This window comes from Mastomys coucha, unplaced genomic scaffold (genome assembly GCF_008632895.1).
Source record: "Mastomys coucha isolate ucsf_1 unplaced genomic scaffold, UCSF_Mcou_1 pScaffold22, whole genome shotgun sequence".
Taxonomy (NCBI): domain Eukaryota; kingdom Metazoa; phylum Chordata; class Mammalia; order Rodentia; family Muridae; genus Mastomys; species Mastomys coucha.
This window is the reverse complement of record NW_022196905.1, coordinates 267,362,906-267,375,659: the sequence shown is the minus strand read 5'-3', so window position 1 is coordinate 267,375,659 and position 12,754 is coordinate 267,362,906. Positions and strand designations below refer to the sequence as shown.

The window sequence follows — 12,754 nt, the reverse complement described above, 5'->3', positions numbered from 1 at the left end:
CTGGCAGAGTTCCTGTGTGCCTGGTCCCGCTGGACCCAATTACTCCCAGTGTTGGGACAGATGTTGGTCCCTGCTCACCTCTGATCCTGGGTGTGTTAGAGTGCCTGGGAGTGGAGATTCCTCTGGGTATTGTGTCTATCTTTTTTACTTTTTATTTTTTTATTAGATGTTTTCTTTATTTACATTGCTAATTTTATCCCCTCCAGAATGCCCCCATCCCATCCCCTCTCTCCCTGCTCACTAACCCACCCATTCCTGCTTCCCTGTCCTGGCATTCCCCTACACTGGGGCATCAAGACTTCATGAGACCAAGGGTCTCTCTTCTCACTGATGTCCCACAAGGCCATCCTCTGCTATATATGCGACTGGAGCCATAGGTCCCTCTATGTATACTCTTTGGTTGGTGGTTTAGACCTTGGGAGCTCTGGGGGTACTACTGGTTAGTTCATATTGTTTTTCCTCCTATGGGGCTGCAAACCCCTTCAGCTACTTGAGTCCTTTCTCTAGCTCCGAACTTTGTGCTCAGTCCAATGGATGGCTGTGAGTGTCCACTTCTGTATTAATCAGGCACTGGCAGAGCCTGTCAGAAGACAGCTATATCAGGCTACTGTCAGTAAGCAGTTGTTAGCATCCACAACAGTGTCTGGGTTGGGTAACTGTATATGGGATGGATCCCCAGGTTGGACAGTCACTGGATGGCCTTTCCTTCAGTTTCTGCCCCAAACTTTGTATTCCCTACCATGGGTATTTTGATCCCCCTTCTAAGAAGGACCGAAGTATCCACATTGTGGTCTTTCTTCTTCTTGAGCCTCATGTTAGGCTCTACCATATGGAGTGGCCCTTAAATCCAATCAAAAAGTGATTGGTTACTCTCATAACACTTTTGCCATCCTTATACCAATATATTTTATAGGCAGGTCTATGGAGTTTATAGCTGGGTGATTGTAATTTCTTTTCTCCCGCAGTCATATGCATAGTACCTTCCTGCAACATTACTGATAATAGGACTAAGATTCTAGATAAGTACAAACGTAATTTCTACATGTGAGAGACTATAAGTAAATGGTGTCTTCAGCAATAAGGCCTTGCTGTTTGGTTATGAAGTGGAGCCCTGGTAATAGCCATTTCCATTTAGGTGACATTTAGGTGTTTGGGGACAATGACTCAACAAGATATAAGCCATTTCTGGTACTGGACAGTTTTACTTGATAATGTAAGATATCTAGATGGGCACTGCCATATGATAATGTGCCAGAGACCTTCCCCAGCCATCCCTTGTTGATGGGGTTCCCCTAGAGGAGATAAGGAGTCAATGAGGGGAGGGAAGAGTGAGTCAAGCAAGGTGGTTAGGGGAATCTCTCAGCTCTGACTGACTAGCAATCACATTGCTTCTTTATTTATACAGGCTTCACAGAACAAAGACCAGCTAATTTATCCAAAACATACAGATTATGTGTTTGGTATTTCATTGCAAGTTCAATCACAATTTAAAAAATACAAATAGAACAGATTTCATTTTTATTATCCGACCTAAGCTCCAATTTAAAGAATGTAAAGAATGTCTCCTTCAAAGCAAATACATTTATTATATGACAAACAGCTGTACTGGCTTCATGTCTTTCACCATTCCCAGCAGATACAGCTGTGTCAATATGGCTTTGCAGAAGACATTAGGTGTTGCTTCCCTCTGCCCACATTACCCTATCCTCTCACCCTTCCCCATTTAATCCTCCTACTCTGGTTTTCCCTTTCTCTCTCCAAAACACTATATGTTACTTCCCCTTCCTGAAACATCTACCCCTTCCACTGGTCCTTACCCTATCCTCTTACCCTTCCCCATTTAATCCTACTCTGCTTTTCCCTTTATCTTTCCAAAACACTATATGTTATTTCCCCTCCTGAAAGATCTACCCCCTCCACTGGTCCTCCACTATCTATCTAGCCTCTGTGGTTTTAATATTTTTTATTTTCTCTCCATTAAATTATTTATTTATTCACTTTGCATCCTGATCAAAACCTCCCTCCTCCAAGCTTCCAAGTCCCCCCTGACACAGCCCCTCCTTCATACCAACTGACCCTGGCACCTCAAGTTACTGCAAGACTAGGCACATCCTCTCCCACTGAGGCCAGTTAGGGGAACAGGGTCCACAGGCAGGAAATAGTCAGGGTAAGCCCCTGCTCCAGTTGTTGGGGATCCAACATGAAGGCCAAACTGCACATCTGCTCCATATGTGCAGGGGACCTAGGTCCAGCTTGTGTATGCTCTTTGGTTGGTAGTTCAGTCTCTGGGAGCCCTCAAGGGTCCAGGTTAGGAGACTATTGGTCTTTATGTGGAGTTCCTATTCTCTCCAGTTCTCTCAGTTCTTCCCCCAAGTCTTCCACAAGACTTCCCAAACTCCACCTAGTGTTTGGCTGTGGTTCCCTGCATCTGTTTCAGTCAGCTGCTGGATGGAGCCTCTCAGAGAACAGTTATGCTAGGCTTCTGTCTGCAAGCATATCAGAGTATTGTTAATAGTGTGAGGAATTGGTTCTTGCTCATGGGATGGAACTCAAGTTGGGCCAGTCATTGGTTGGCTATTCCCTCAGTCTTTGTTCCATCCTTATCTCTGCACTTCTTGTAGGTAGGACAAATTTTACATCAAAGGTTTTGTTGGTAGGTTGAGGTCCTTATCCCTCCACTGGGAGTCCTGCATTGTTACAACAGGTGGCCACTTCAGGCTTCATATCTGCCACTGCTAGGAGTCTCAGCAAGAGTCACCTGGAGCCTCTTCCATCCCAGGTCTCTAGCACATCTTAAAGATGCACACACCTGCCCCTGTAGCTGCTGATTTCCATTCATTCTCTCAACCCTCTCTTCCAGGCTCTCTCCACCTAATCAGCAATGCTGCTCCACTCCCATCCCCATCCACCTTCCCATGACTATGTTATTTTTCCTTCTGAGTGAGATAGAAGCATCCTCCCTTGGCTCTCCTTGTTATTTAGCTAATTTGAGTCTGTGAATTGTAGTATGGGTATCCTGTTCTTTATGAATATATCCATTTGTGAGGACAGGTCTGAGTTACCTCACTCAGGATGGCATTTTCTAGTTTCATCCATTTGCCTGCAAATTTCATGATGTTCTTATTTTTAATAACTGAGTAGTATTCCATTGTGTAAATGAACATTTTCTTTATCCATTCTTCAGGTAAGGGACATCTGGGTTGTTTCCAGTTTCTGGCTATTAGGAATAAAAGCTGTTATGAACATAGTTAAGCAAGTATCCTTGTCAGATGGTGGAGTATCTTTTGGATATAGGCCAAGGTATATATCTTTTGGATATAGCTGGATATTCAGGTAGAACTATCCCTAGTTCTCTGAAAAACAAAACAAAAACCTGCCAGATTGATTTCCAGAGTGGTTGTACAAGTTTGCACTCCCACCAACAATGGAGGAGTGTCCCCCTGCTCTATGTCCTCACCAGCATATGCTGCTAATTGAGATTTTTATCTTAGTCATTATGATGGTGTAAGGTGGAATCTCGAGTTTCATTTTGATTTGCATTTCTCTGATGACTAAGGATCTTGAACACTTCTGTAAGTGCTTCTCAGCCATTAGAGATTCCCATGTTGAGAATTCTCTGTTTAGGTCTGTACCCCATGTTTTAATTGGGTTATTTGGTTTGTTGGTGTCCAACTTCTTGAGCTTTATATATTTTGGTATTAGCCTTCTGTCACTGATGTTTTCTCCTATTGATGGTGTCAGTTGTCTTAAAGAAGCTTTTCAGTTTCATGAAGTCCCATTAATTGTTGATCTTCATGCCTTAGCTATTGGTATTCTGTTCAGGAAGTTATATCTTGTATCAATGCACTCAAGGCTATTTCCCACTTTCTCTTCTATGAGATTTAGTGTTTCTGGTTTTATGTACAAGTTTGGTTTTATGTTCAAGTTATGTACAAGATCCACTTGGACTTGAGTTTTGTTCAGGGTGATAAATATGATCTATTTGTATTCTTCTACATGCAGACATTCAGTTAGACCAGCATCATTTGTTGAAGATACTTTTCACTTTCCCATTATATGGTTTTGGCTTCTTCATCAAAAATCAGGTAGCATTGGTGTGTAGGTTTATTTCTGGGTCTTTGATTCAATTCTACTGATCAACTTCTGTACCAATACCAAACAGTTTTTATTACTATTGCTCTGCAGTACAGCTTGAAGTCAGGGATGGTGATGCCTCCAGAAGATCTCTTATTGTACAGGACTGTTTTAACTATCCAGGGTTTTTTGTTTTTCCATATGAAGTTGAAATTTGATTTTTCAAGGTTTGTAAAGAATTGTGTTGTAATTTTGATGGGAATTGCACTGAATCTGTAGATTGCTTGTGGTAATATGGCTATTTTTACTATGCTAATCCTACTGATTCAAGAGCACGAGACATCTTTCCATCTTCTGGTATCTTCTTTATTTTATTTCATCAGAGACTTGAAGTTCTTGTCATTCAGGTCTTTCACTTGCTTGGTTAGTTACACCAAGATATTTTATATTATTTGTGACTATTGTTAAAGGTTCTGTTTCCCTATTTTCTTTCTTGGCCCATTTGTTTGTATAAAGCAGGGCTAGTGATTTTTTTTTTTTTTTTGAGTTAATGTTCTATCCAGCTACTTTGCTAAAGGTGTTTATCAGCTGTAAGGGTTCTCTGATAGAATTGTTGGGATCACTTATGTATACTATCATATCATCTGTGAATAGCAATACTTTGACTTCTTCCTTTCCAATTTGTATCATTCACTTGATCTCCCTTAGCTGTTTTATTGCTCTAGCTAGAACTTGTTATGTTTTTTAAGAGAAAGGGGAGAGTAGGCAAACTTGTCTTGTCCCTAATTTTAGTGGAATTGCTTTAAGTTTCTCTCCATTTAATTTGATGTTAACTCTTAGCTTGCTATATATTATTTTTAATTGTGTCTATGTAGGCACCTTGTATCCTTGATCTCTCCAAGACTTTTAACGTGAAAAGGTACTTGATTTTGTCAAAGGCTTTTCAGAATCTAATGAAATGATCATGTGATTTTTTTCTTTCAGTTTGTTTATATGGTGGATTGTATTGATGAGTTTTCATACATTGAAACACCTCTGCATCCCTAGGATGAATCCTACTTAATCATGGTGGATGATCTTTTTGATTTGGTTTGCAAGTATTTTTTTTTATTTTGGCATCAATGTTCACAAGGGAAATTGGTCTGAAATTATCTTTCCTTGTTGAGTCTTCATGTGTTTTAGGTATCAGGGTGACTGTGGCCTCAGAATGGAATTTGGCACGGTTTCTCGTTTCAATTTTTTGTATAGGATTATTAGTATTAGTTCTTCTTTGAAAATCTGTAGAATCCTACATCAAAGCCATCTGGTCTGGTTGGGAAACTTTTAATGATTGCTTCTATTTCCTTAGGGGTTGTAGTACTATTTAGGTTGCTTACCTGATCTTAATTTAACTTTGGTAAATTGCATCTATTAAGAAAATCATCCATTTCTTTTATATTTTTAAATTTTGTGGAGTATGGCTTTTGAAGCAAGACCTAAGGATTCTTTGGATTTCCTCAATGTCTGTTGTTATGTTCCCCTTTTGATTTCTGATTTTGTTAATTTGGATATTGTCTCTCTGACTCTTAGTTTGACTTAAGTCTATCTTGTTGGGTTTATTAAAGAACCAGCTCTTGATTTTGTTGATTCTTTGAATTGTTCTCTTTGTTTCTAATTGATTGATTTTAGCCCTGGATTTGATTTTTTTTTTCCTACTGTTTACTCCTCTTGGATGTGTTTGCTTCTTTTTGTTCTAGAACTTTCAGTTATGCTGTTAAGTTGCTAGTATGAGATCTCTCCAATTTCTTTATGAAGGTGCTTAGTGCTATGAACTCGCCTCTTAGCACTGCTTTCATTGTATCCCAAAAGTTTGGGTATGTTGTGCCTTCATTTTCATTGAATTCTAGGGAGTCTTCAATTTTTTTCTTTGACACAGTGGTCATTGATTAGAGAGTTGTTTGGTTTCTATGAGATGTGAATGTTCTGTTGTTTTTGTTGTTATTGAAGTCTAGCATTACTCCATGGTGATCTGATAGCATGCATGGGATTATTTCAATCTTCTTGTATCTGTTGAGGCTTGTGTGATTATATGGTCAATTTTGGAGAAGGTACCATGAGGTGCTGAGAAGAAGATATAATCTTTAGTGTTTGGGTGAAATCTCCTATAGATATTTGTTAGGTCCATTTGATTCATAATATCTGTTAGTTTCATTATTTTAGTTTTCATCTTGATCAGACAGGCTTCAAACTCATATAGATCTGTTTGTCTCTGCTTCCCAAGTACTGGTATTAAAAGTATGTCCCACCACTCCTGGTGATTTGTATACTCCATCACTACAAAACTCAAGTAAAAACAGTACAAAGTGCTCCTAAGAATATACTACAAATAGGCAACAAACATATGAATACATGGTACTGTAACTATTTCTGTTATGCTGGTAAAATATGCTGACTAAAGGCAACGTAGGGGACAAACAGGTGTATTGGCTTACAATTCTGTTACAATACATACTTGCAGAAAAGTCATAGTGGCAGCTGGTCATAGTATATCCTGAGAAAAGAACAGAAGAAAATGAATACATCCCTGCTGCCTGCTTACACTCATCTACCTTCTGTCTGCCTGGTGATTAATGACAGCCCTGTGCCTGCTTGTAGGATGGTAAAATGGCACATAATACATGGAAAACACTGTGGAGGTTCCTCAAAGTGTTTTAAAATAGAGTTATATGATAAACCCACCAACTTTACTTCCTTTTTTTCTTTTTTTGTTTTTTTTCGAGACAGGGTTTCTCTGTGTAGCCCTGGCTGTCCTGGAACTCACTCTGTAGACCAGGCTGGCCTAGAACTCAGAAATCCACCTGCCTCTGCCTCTCAAGTGCTGGGATTAAAGGCGTGTGCCACCACTGCCTGGTCCAACTTTACTTCCTAAGGTATATCCAAAATAATTGAAAGCAAGTGTAAAAGTTGATTTGTGTAACCAATTCAATTTATAGAATTAGTCAGAACCCGAACTGTCCACTGACAGGTAAATGCTTAAACTAAAAGTAGTACTTATACATAGAATGGAATATTAGTCTAAAAGAGAAAAAAATCCAGACACACATCACAACATGGTATCCATAAGCCAGTCCCACAATACAAAAATGTAACCATCTATTCATATGAAGTAATCAAAGTAGCAAATTCATAAATGCAAAAAAACAAGAATGGTGACTAACAGGGACCTTTAACTTGGAGAATCATTTAATAGACATGGAATTTTCTTGTTTCTAGAGGAAAGGGCAGTCTGGAAATGGATGGTAGGTGAGAGAAATACTGCATATTGGGTATGCCTAACATGCCTAACTGTTCAATTAGGAAAAGCTAAGAGGGCACATTTTATATTTGATTTACAATGTAGCTACTAATAAAACAGAACAAAGTTTTTATCCCATTATTATATTTAGTGGGAGTCAAGTATCTTAAACAGCCGTTTTAATTTTTTCTATGGAATAACCTACTTTTTTTTCTCTTGTCCATTTTCCACTAATTGCCTCTATGTTGATGAAAATGTAACAGGGTTTTTTAACCTTTTCTATTTCTATCAGTTCAAATTTAGAGAGAAATTGAAGCAATTCTAGAAAGATTTCTCATACATGCTAGATCCTATGAAGGTTACCCCTCTCCTCTTGCTTTGTGTCTCCTTGTTCATAAGTATGTCAGTCTTAACACTATTCTGCTTCTGAACTATAGAAGAGTCACTCAAAATCTGTTCCTTAAAAATGTCTCCTCTAGTACTAGGGGAGACATTGGTCTAGTATGATTCTTGCTTTGAGTGCGAGAGGTCTCTGGTTCAAAGCCAGGACAAGCCCAGTGTTGAGGTGTCTCTGACTTTGTGCAGGAGAAATCGCTCAGTGGTTAAGAGCACTGAGTGCTCTTCCAGAGGTCCTGAGTTCAATTCCCAGCAACCACATGGTGGCTCACAACCATCTGTAATGGGATCTGATACCTTCTTCTGGTGTGTCTGAAGATGGCTACAGTGTACTCATCATACATATAAGATAATTATTTATAATTAAATATATATAATATACATATCTTTAAAAAAGAAAGAAAAAAATGTCTCATCTGACTTGACCACAACATAGCTCTCACAAGTAGAAAACAAACCAATGGTGAAGCCCAATGTTTCATCCACAGTCCGTGCACAAACTGCATCTGTTACAGTAAGGACAACTTGAAAACACACAAATGATCAGGAGATATTTCTCAAAAAAGGGCATAAAGATGGCCATGTGGAAAAATGCTCACATCACTGTGTCACCTCAAACTGTCCATAGATGAAAAAGGTGTTCACACAGACATCATCAATTAGTATGCCTCAACACAAGAAACAACTCCAGTTAATATTATTTTGTGTCTAAGTCTTTCACTTATATTCTCAAAGATTCAGGGTTTTTTTGTTTTGCTGGTTTTCTCTATTGATCCCTTTTGCAAGTATATCTTTTATTCATTCTTTGACAATTTCATATACTTATACAATCTATCTTGATTCTATCTTCCCCAAACTCCTATAATGCCCGTTTAGGTTCTTTCTCTTTCTGTTTTCCACGGGAGCTGGCAGGACCTGATTGGTGGAATGTCCATTGATCTTTCTTGCTTATGTGAACACATCAGAGTGCTAAAGCAGCACTTTGCTCTGGATTTTCCTCTCTGTAACATAGTTGGCACAAATACTTCAGCATCAGTGATGCTGTATGATCCAGTTCTTGTTTCCATCAGCCTCAAAATGGGTCTTTATTGTAGACTTGGAGCCATTTCCTTCCTGATTCAACATCTTTTCATTTTTAATATTTGCTTGTCACCTTGGGCATATTAAGTTATGTAGTTTATATCGAAAAAACAAAACTCTGAGCAGCCTGAGCATGATTTCTCCAGCAGTGCTGCTGTGTGTGGTCTGAGGTCTGAGGCAGTCAGAAATGCAAATCCAGGTGGGAAGTAGCAGCACAGGCCTTTAATCCCAGCATTCAGGAGGCAAAAGCAGGAGAATCTCTGGGAGGTCCAGGCCAGTTTGGTTTATAAATTGAGTTCTAGGACTGCTAGGACTTCAGAGACCATGTCTCAAAAACACAACTAAACAAATGAAAAATGTAAATCTGTGGACCCCACCCCACCAGATAGCCAAAGCTCTAGGGTTCACATCCAGCCATCTGCCTCAGCTCTGGGCTGCTTTCATGCTGCTGTGGCCTGAAGATCCACTGTCCAGGGCTCATGCCACTCTCAGGTAAGAAAGTCCAGGCATCACTCCTACAGACAATAATAGCCTTCAGACTCACATCACGCTCCATTTCTACCGCTTATTTGACTTGTGTACCCTGTTTTCCCTGACACCACATATAATGATATATTTAATGTTATTGTGTATTATGAAATTAAATAATTGAATACTTTTTCTTTAGCATTAAGTACTCTCCCATGAAAGCTTACTACACATCTACACTTGAAAGAATCCTAGTGGTAAGCAGCATGAAGATATTCATGGATGCAAGGAGGCATATTACAATAGGAACCAATGTGTTGGAAGCCATATGAGTGGATGGTATTTATTTAACAGTGGAGTGGAAGGTCCTTGATGAACAGGGTAGGACCAGATCATGAAAGTCCTTCAAAGACAGCAGGTGGGTTCTATTGTCTCATGGCTATTTTTATCCTCCTAATTAAAAAAAAAAGTTACAATTATTTTTAATTCACAAGTGAAGAGTTGGGAATGAATATGGCTCAGTGGTAGAGACCTTGCCTGTCTTGACAGGGCCCTTAAATATTGGAAAAAAAAAAAAACTTTAGGTCACAAAGTATTTACTCATTCAAATCATTAATGCTTAGCTATTGCTCAGTCAACTGCCAAGGGTTTAAAAGATATGACTTTTGTCAATTTGGTACTTTTGAACATTTAAATGTTACTTTAACCACATTATTATTTCCTAGGGAGTATAAATGCTGATTGTGATTATACTGAATCTAATCTGGATTATCACTGGCATAGGTATTAGACTTGCTGACTATTTTGAACCTTGAAAGCATCTATCCCACCCCCCCAAACAAGAAATAGAGTTAATGGATGGCTCAGTGGTTGGGAGCACCTGCTACTCTTGGAATAGGTCAGAGTTTGATTCCCAGTACCCATGCTGAGCAGCTCGCAACCATCTGTGAACCCTATCTCTAGTGAACCCTGTGTGTGTGTGTGTGTGTGTGTGTGTACACAAGTTAAAGACAAAATAAAAGGAGAAATGAATTGGAGTAATTATGCTAATCTAATATGTTCCATTGTTTTGTGGCAAGAGTCAATAAGGAACTGAATTTCTACTGAAAAGATGTAAAAGATATGCTTGATGTATTTTGTGATCTTTCACTGTAAAAACTTACATCTTATATACCCATGCAAACTAACCCCTAACATGAAAAGAAAAACTTACAAAGTTATCCTAATATAACCATCAGTCAATGTAGAGTCATAGAAATATACCAGAAGTAATACACTGCCAAGCTCTACTGGTTCTTTGAGGATTTCAGAGAGAATATACAGAGAAATGGGTAGAATCAGAGTCAGCAAAACTTGAATTGCAGGAAAGGGAAGCTTTCACTTTGTGGATTTCTCTTTCCAATATAAGCTTCAGCTTAGCATAACAGACAGCCTTCCTTCATGGGTGGCAATCCCCGGGTACAGTGCTCCTATAAACTGCCGAGGCCACAATGCCATTGGCATGTCTATGGACACTAAAAATCTGGCATTCAGAGGGCTGGGAATAGAACTCAGTTGGTAGAGTGCTTGACAAGTACCTTTACTCAGCAGTCTAATTGTGCTTTTCTCAGTATATAAAAAGGTCCCCAAGTTCTGCAAGGGTCTAGCAACCCTGCCTTCCACAACAGGGCCTGGCACATGAGAGATCCCTGGTAAATAAGCAGATGTGTGAAGAGACCTGCTTTAGAAAGTTCTAATGCTTTCTGTTGCGAGTAAATCAGGAAAAAAAAAAAAAAAAAAAAAAAAAAACAAGATTGTAAGCCCATAAAGGCAGATACTGACTCTTTAAGGTATTTGGCAAAATGACCAATAAACATTAAAATGAATTGGCCAAGAGTTCTTTTAATTAAGGATTAGGACTATTAGGTTAAAATGAGGCCTCAGGCCTGTAATTCTAGCATTTGGGTGATTGAGGCAGAAGGAGCATGAGGTTACTTAAGACCTAGTCCCAAAGAAAAAAATCAGCATCAACAACAATAACAAGAGGAGGTGGAGGAGGGGTGGGGGGAGGAGGAAGAAGAAGGGAGAGGCAAAGAAGGGAGAGAATAAGGGGAAAGTATTTCCAACTCAGTTTCCATGAAGGATGTTCTGTGACGTCAGACAAGCGAATGTTTGTAGAGGCAGTGCATCTCAAGCCTGTCCACAAAATAGAATCCCCCATAGGTGCTTTTAAAAACCTAGGTTCACTGTCCCCATCCCCAGAACAGTTAAACCACATTCTCTGTATGTATGTTAACATGTAGCTACTATGAAGCCACCTATGTCATAAGAGCATTTGAGTTCCAAGCAAGCACACAAGCAAACAGCTGTTCCCCTTTACTTTAATCCAGGTTCCAGAACTACGTGGCAGATGGTGCTTACACGATCCTCTTCTCCAGCCACCTTTGTCAGCGTGATTATGAAAGAGTTCCCTTCCATTAACACTCCTGTAGAATTTTGTGGAAATCTGCATACTGTCCTCCAATGTGGAACAAATGAACTGGGCTCTCAACAGGTAGATAAGTGAGTGAAATTTTAGATGTTTAATTTTATGTAAGTTTGTTAATAACCATAAGTACCTTATGGTGCTCACAATGGAGAACACAGTTCAACAATTAGCAATAGCTAAATAATTGGTTACATAATTGCAGAAGCAACCTCCCTTATTTGGAGAACAATTCTCAAATGGCCTCTTGTTTAGAACAAGAACTGGGGCAGCAGATACACCTGGAATTCTTCATTGGGAATTATGGGATGTGAACTTGGAAAGATATAGCTGAGGTATTAACCAACAAATGAGGGACGCTGATTGCTGGAGTTCAGGGTATTAAGAGCTTCATGGACAGTTCCTTATCCATAAGGCAGCTTTAAGAGTCTGTTTTGGCACTGAGAAAGAACAGTGACTTTAAAATCAAAGATGTTTTGACAATAAAATGTAGTTAGGTAATTAATATAAAATCAGCTTTGGTTACCAAACCTGTAGAAAATTGAAAGTTGTCAGAAGTGCGTATGTTTGTGTTAGAGTTGACAGTGACAACTGATGGTTTCTTTTCAGAACTCCTCGTCACTCTTTGGAACAGCTTGAACCTTAGGATCACTCTGTTGTTCTGATGTTCCAGCTTCTTTGACTAGATAAGATGCTTCCAGTACCCTCTGGTGTGGTGTAAAGGCAATTAAACGACATCTGTGCTATATGTGTTTGAAATGAGTGGTTCTTTATGTGTAATTTGATCCTATAGAATTAAAAAAAAACTACACTTTTAAGCAGGGACACTTAGAAAAGAAAAATATGTTGTTTTAATATTAAATTTAATGTTTTTAATATTAAAATTATAAGTTCAGGTTGAAGAGATATTTCATTCAGTAAAGTGTTTGCCTTTTAAGCTTGAGGACCTCACTTTGGTCCCTTGGCATGGTAATGAATGATTGTAAGCCTAGCACTAG

At 39.0% G+C, this 12,754-nt stretch overlaps 1 long non-coding RNA gene across 2 annotated transcripts in view; it reads left to right on the top strand.

Annotated features, from left to right (window-relative positions):
• The window catches only part of LOC116070461, a 16,077-nt gene extending 3,575 nt beyond the window's left edge, over positions 1-12,502 (top strand). Inside the window, exons 2-4 of one of the 2 annotated variants that reach the window (XR_004110404.1) lie at positions 9,492-9,710; positions 11,662-11,825; positions 12,366-12,502. This is a non-coding gene — a long non-coding RNA (uncharacterized LOC116070461). Of the gene's footprint in view, positions 1-9,491; positions 9,711-11,661; positions 11,834-12,365 lie in introns of both variants that reach the window. The other variant, XR_004110403.1, reaches the window with a different exon arrangement.
• Positions 12,503-12,754: the final 252 nt, after the last annotated feature.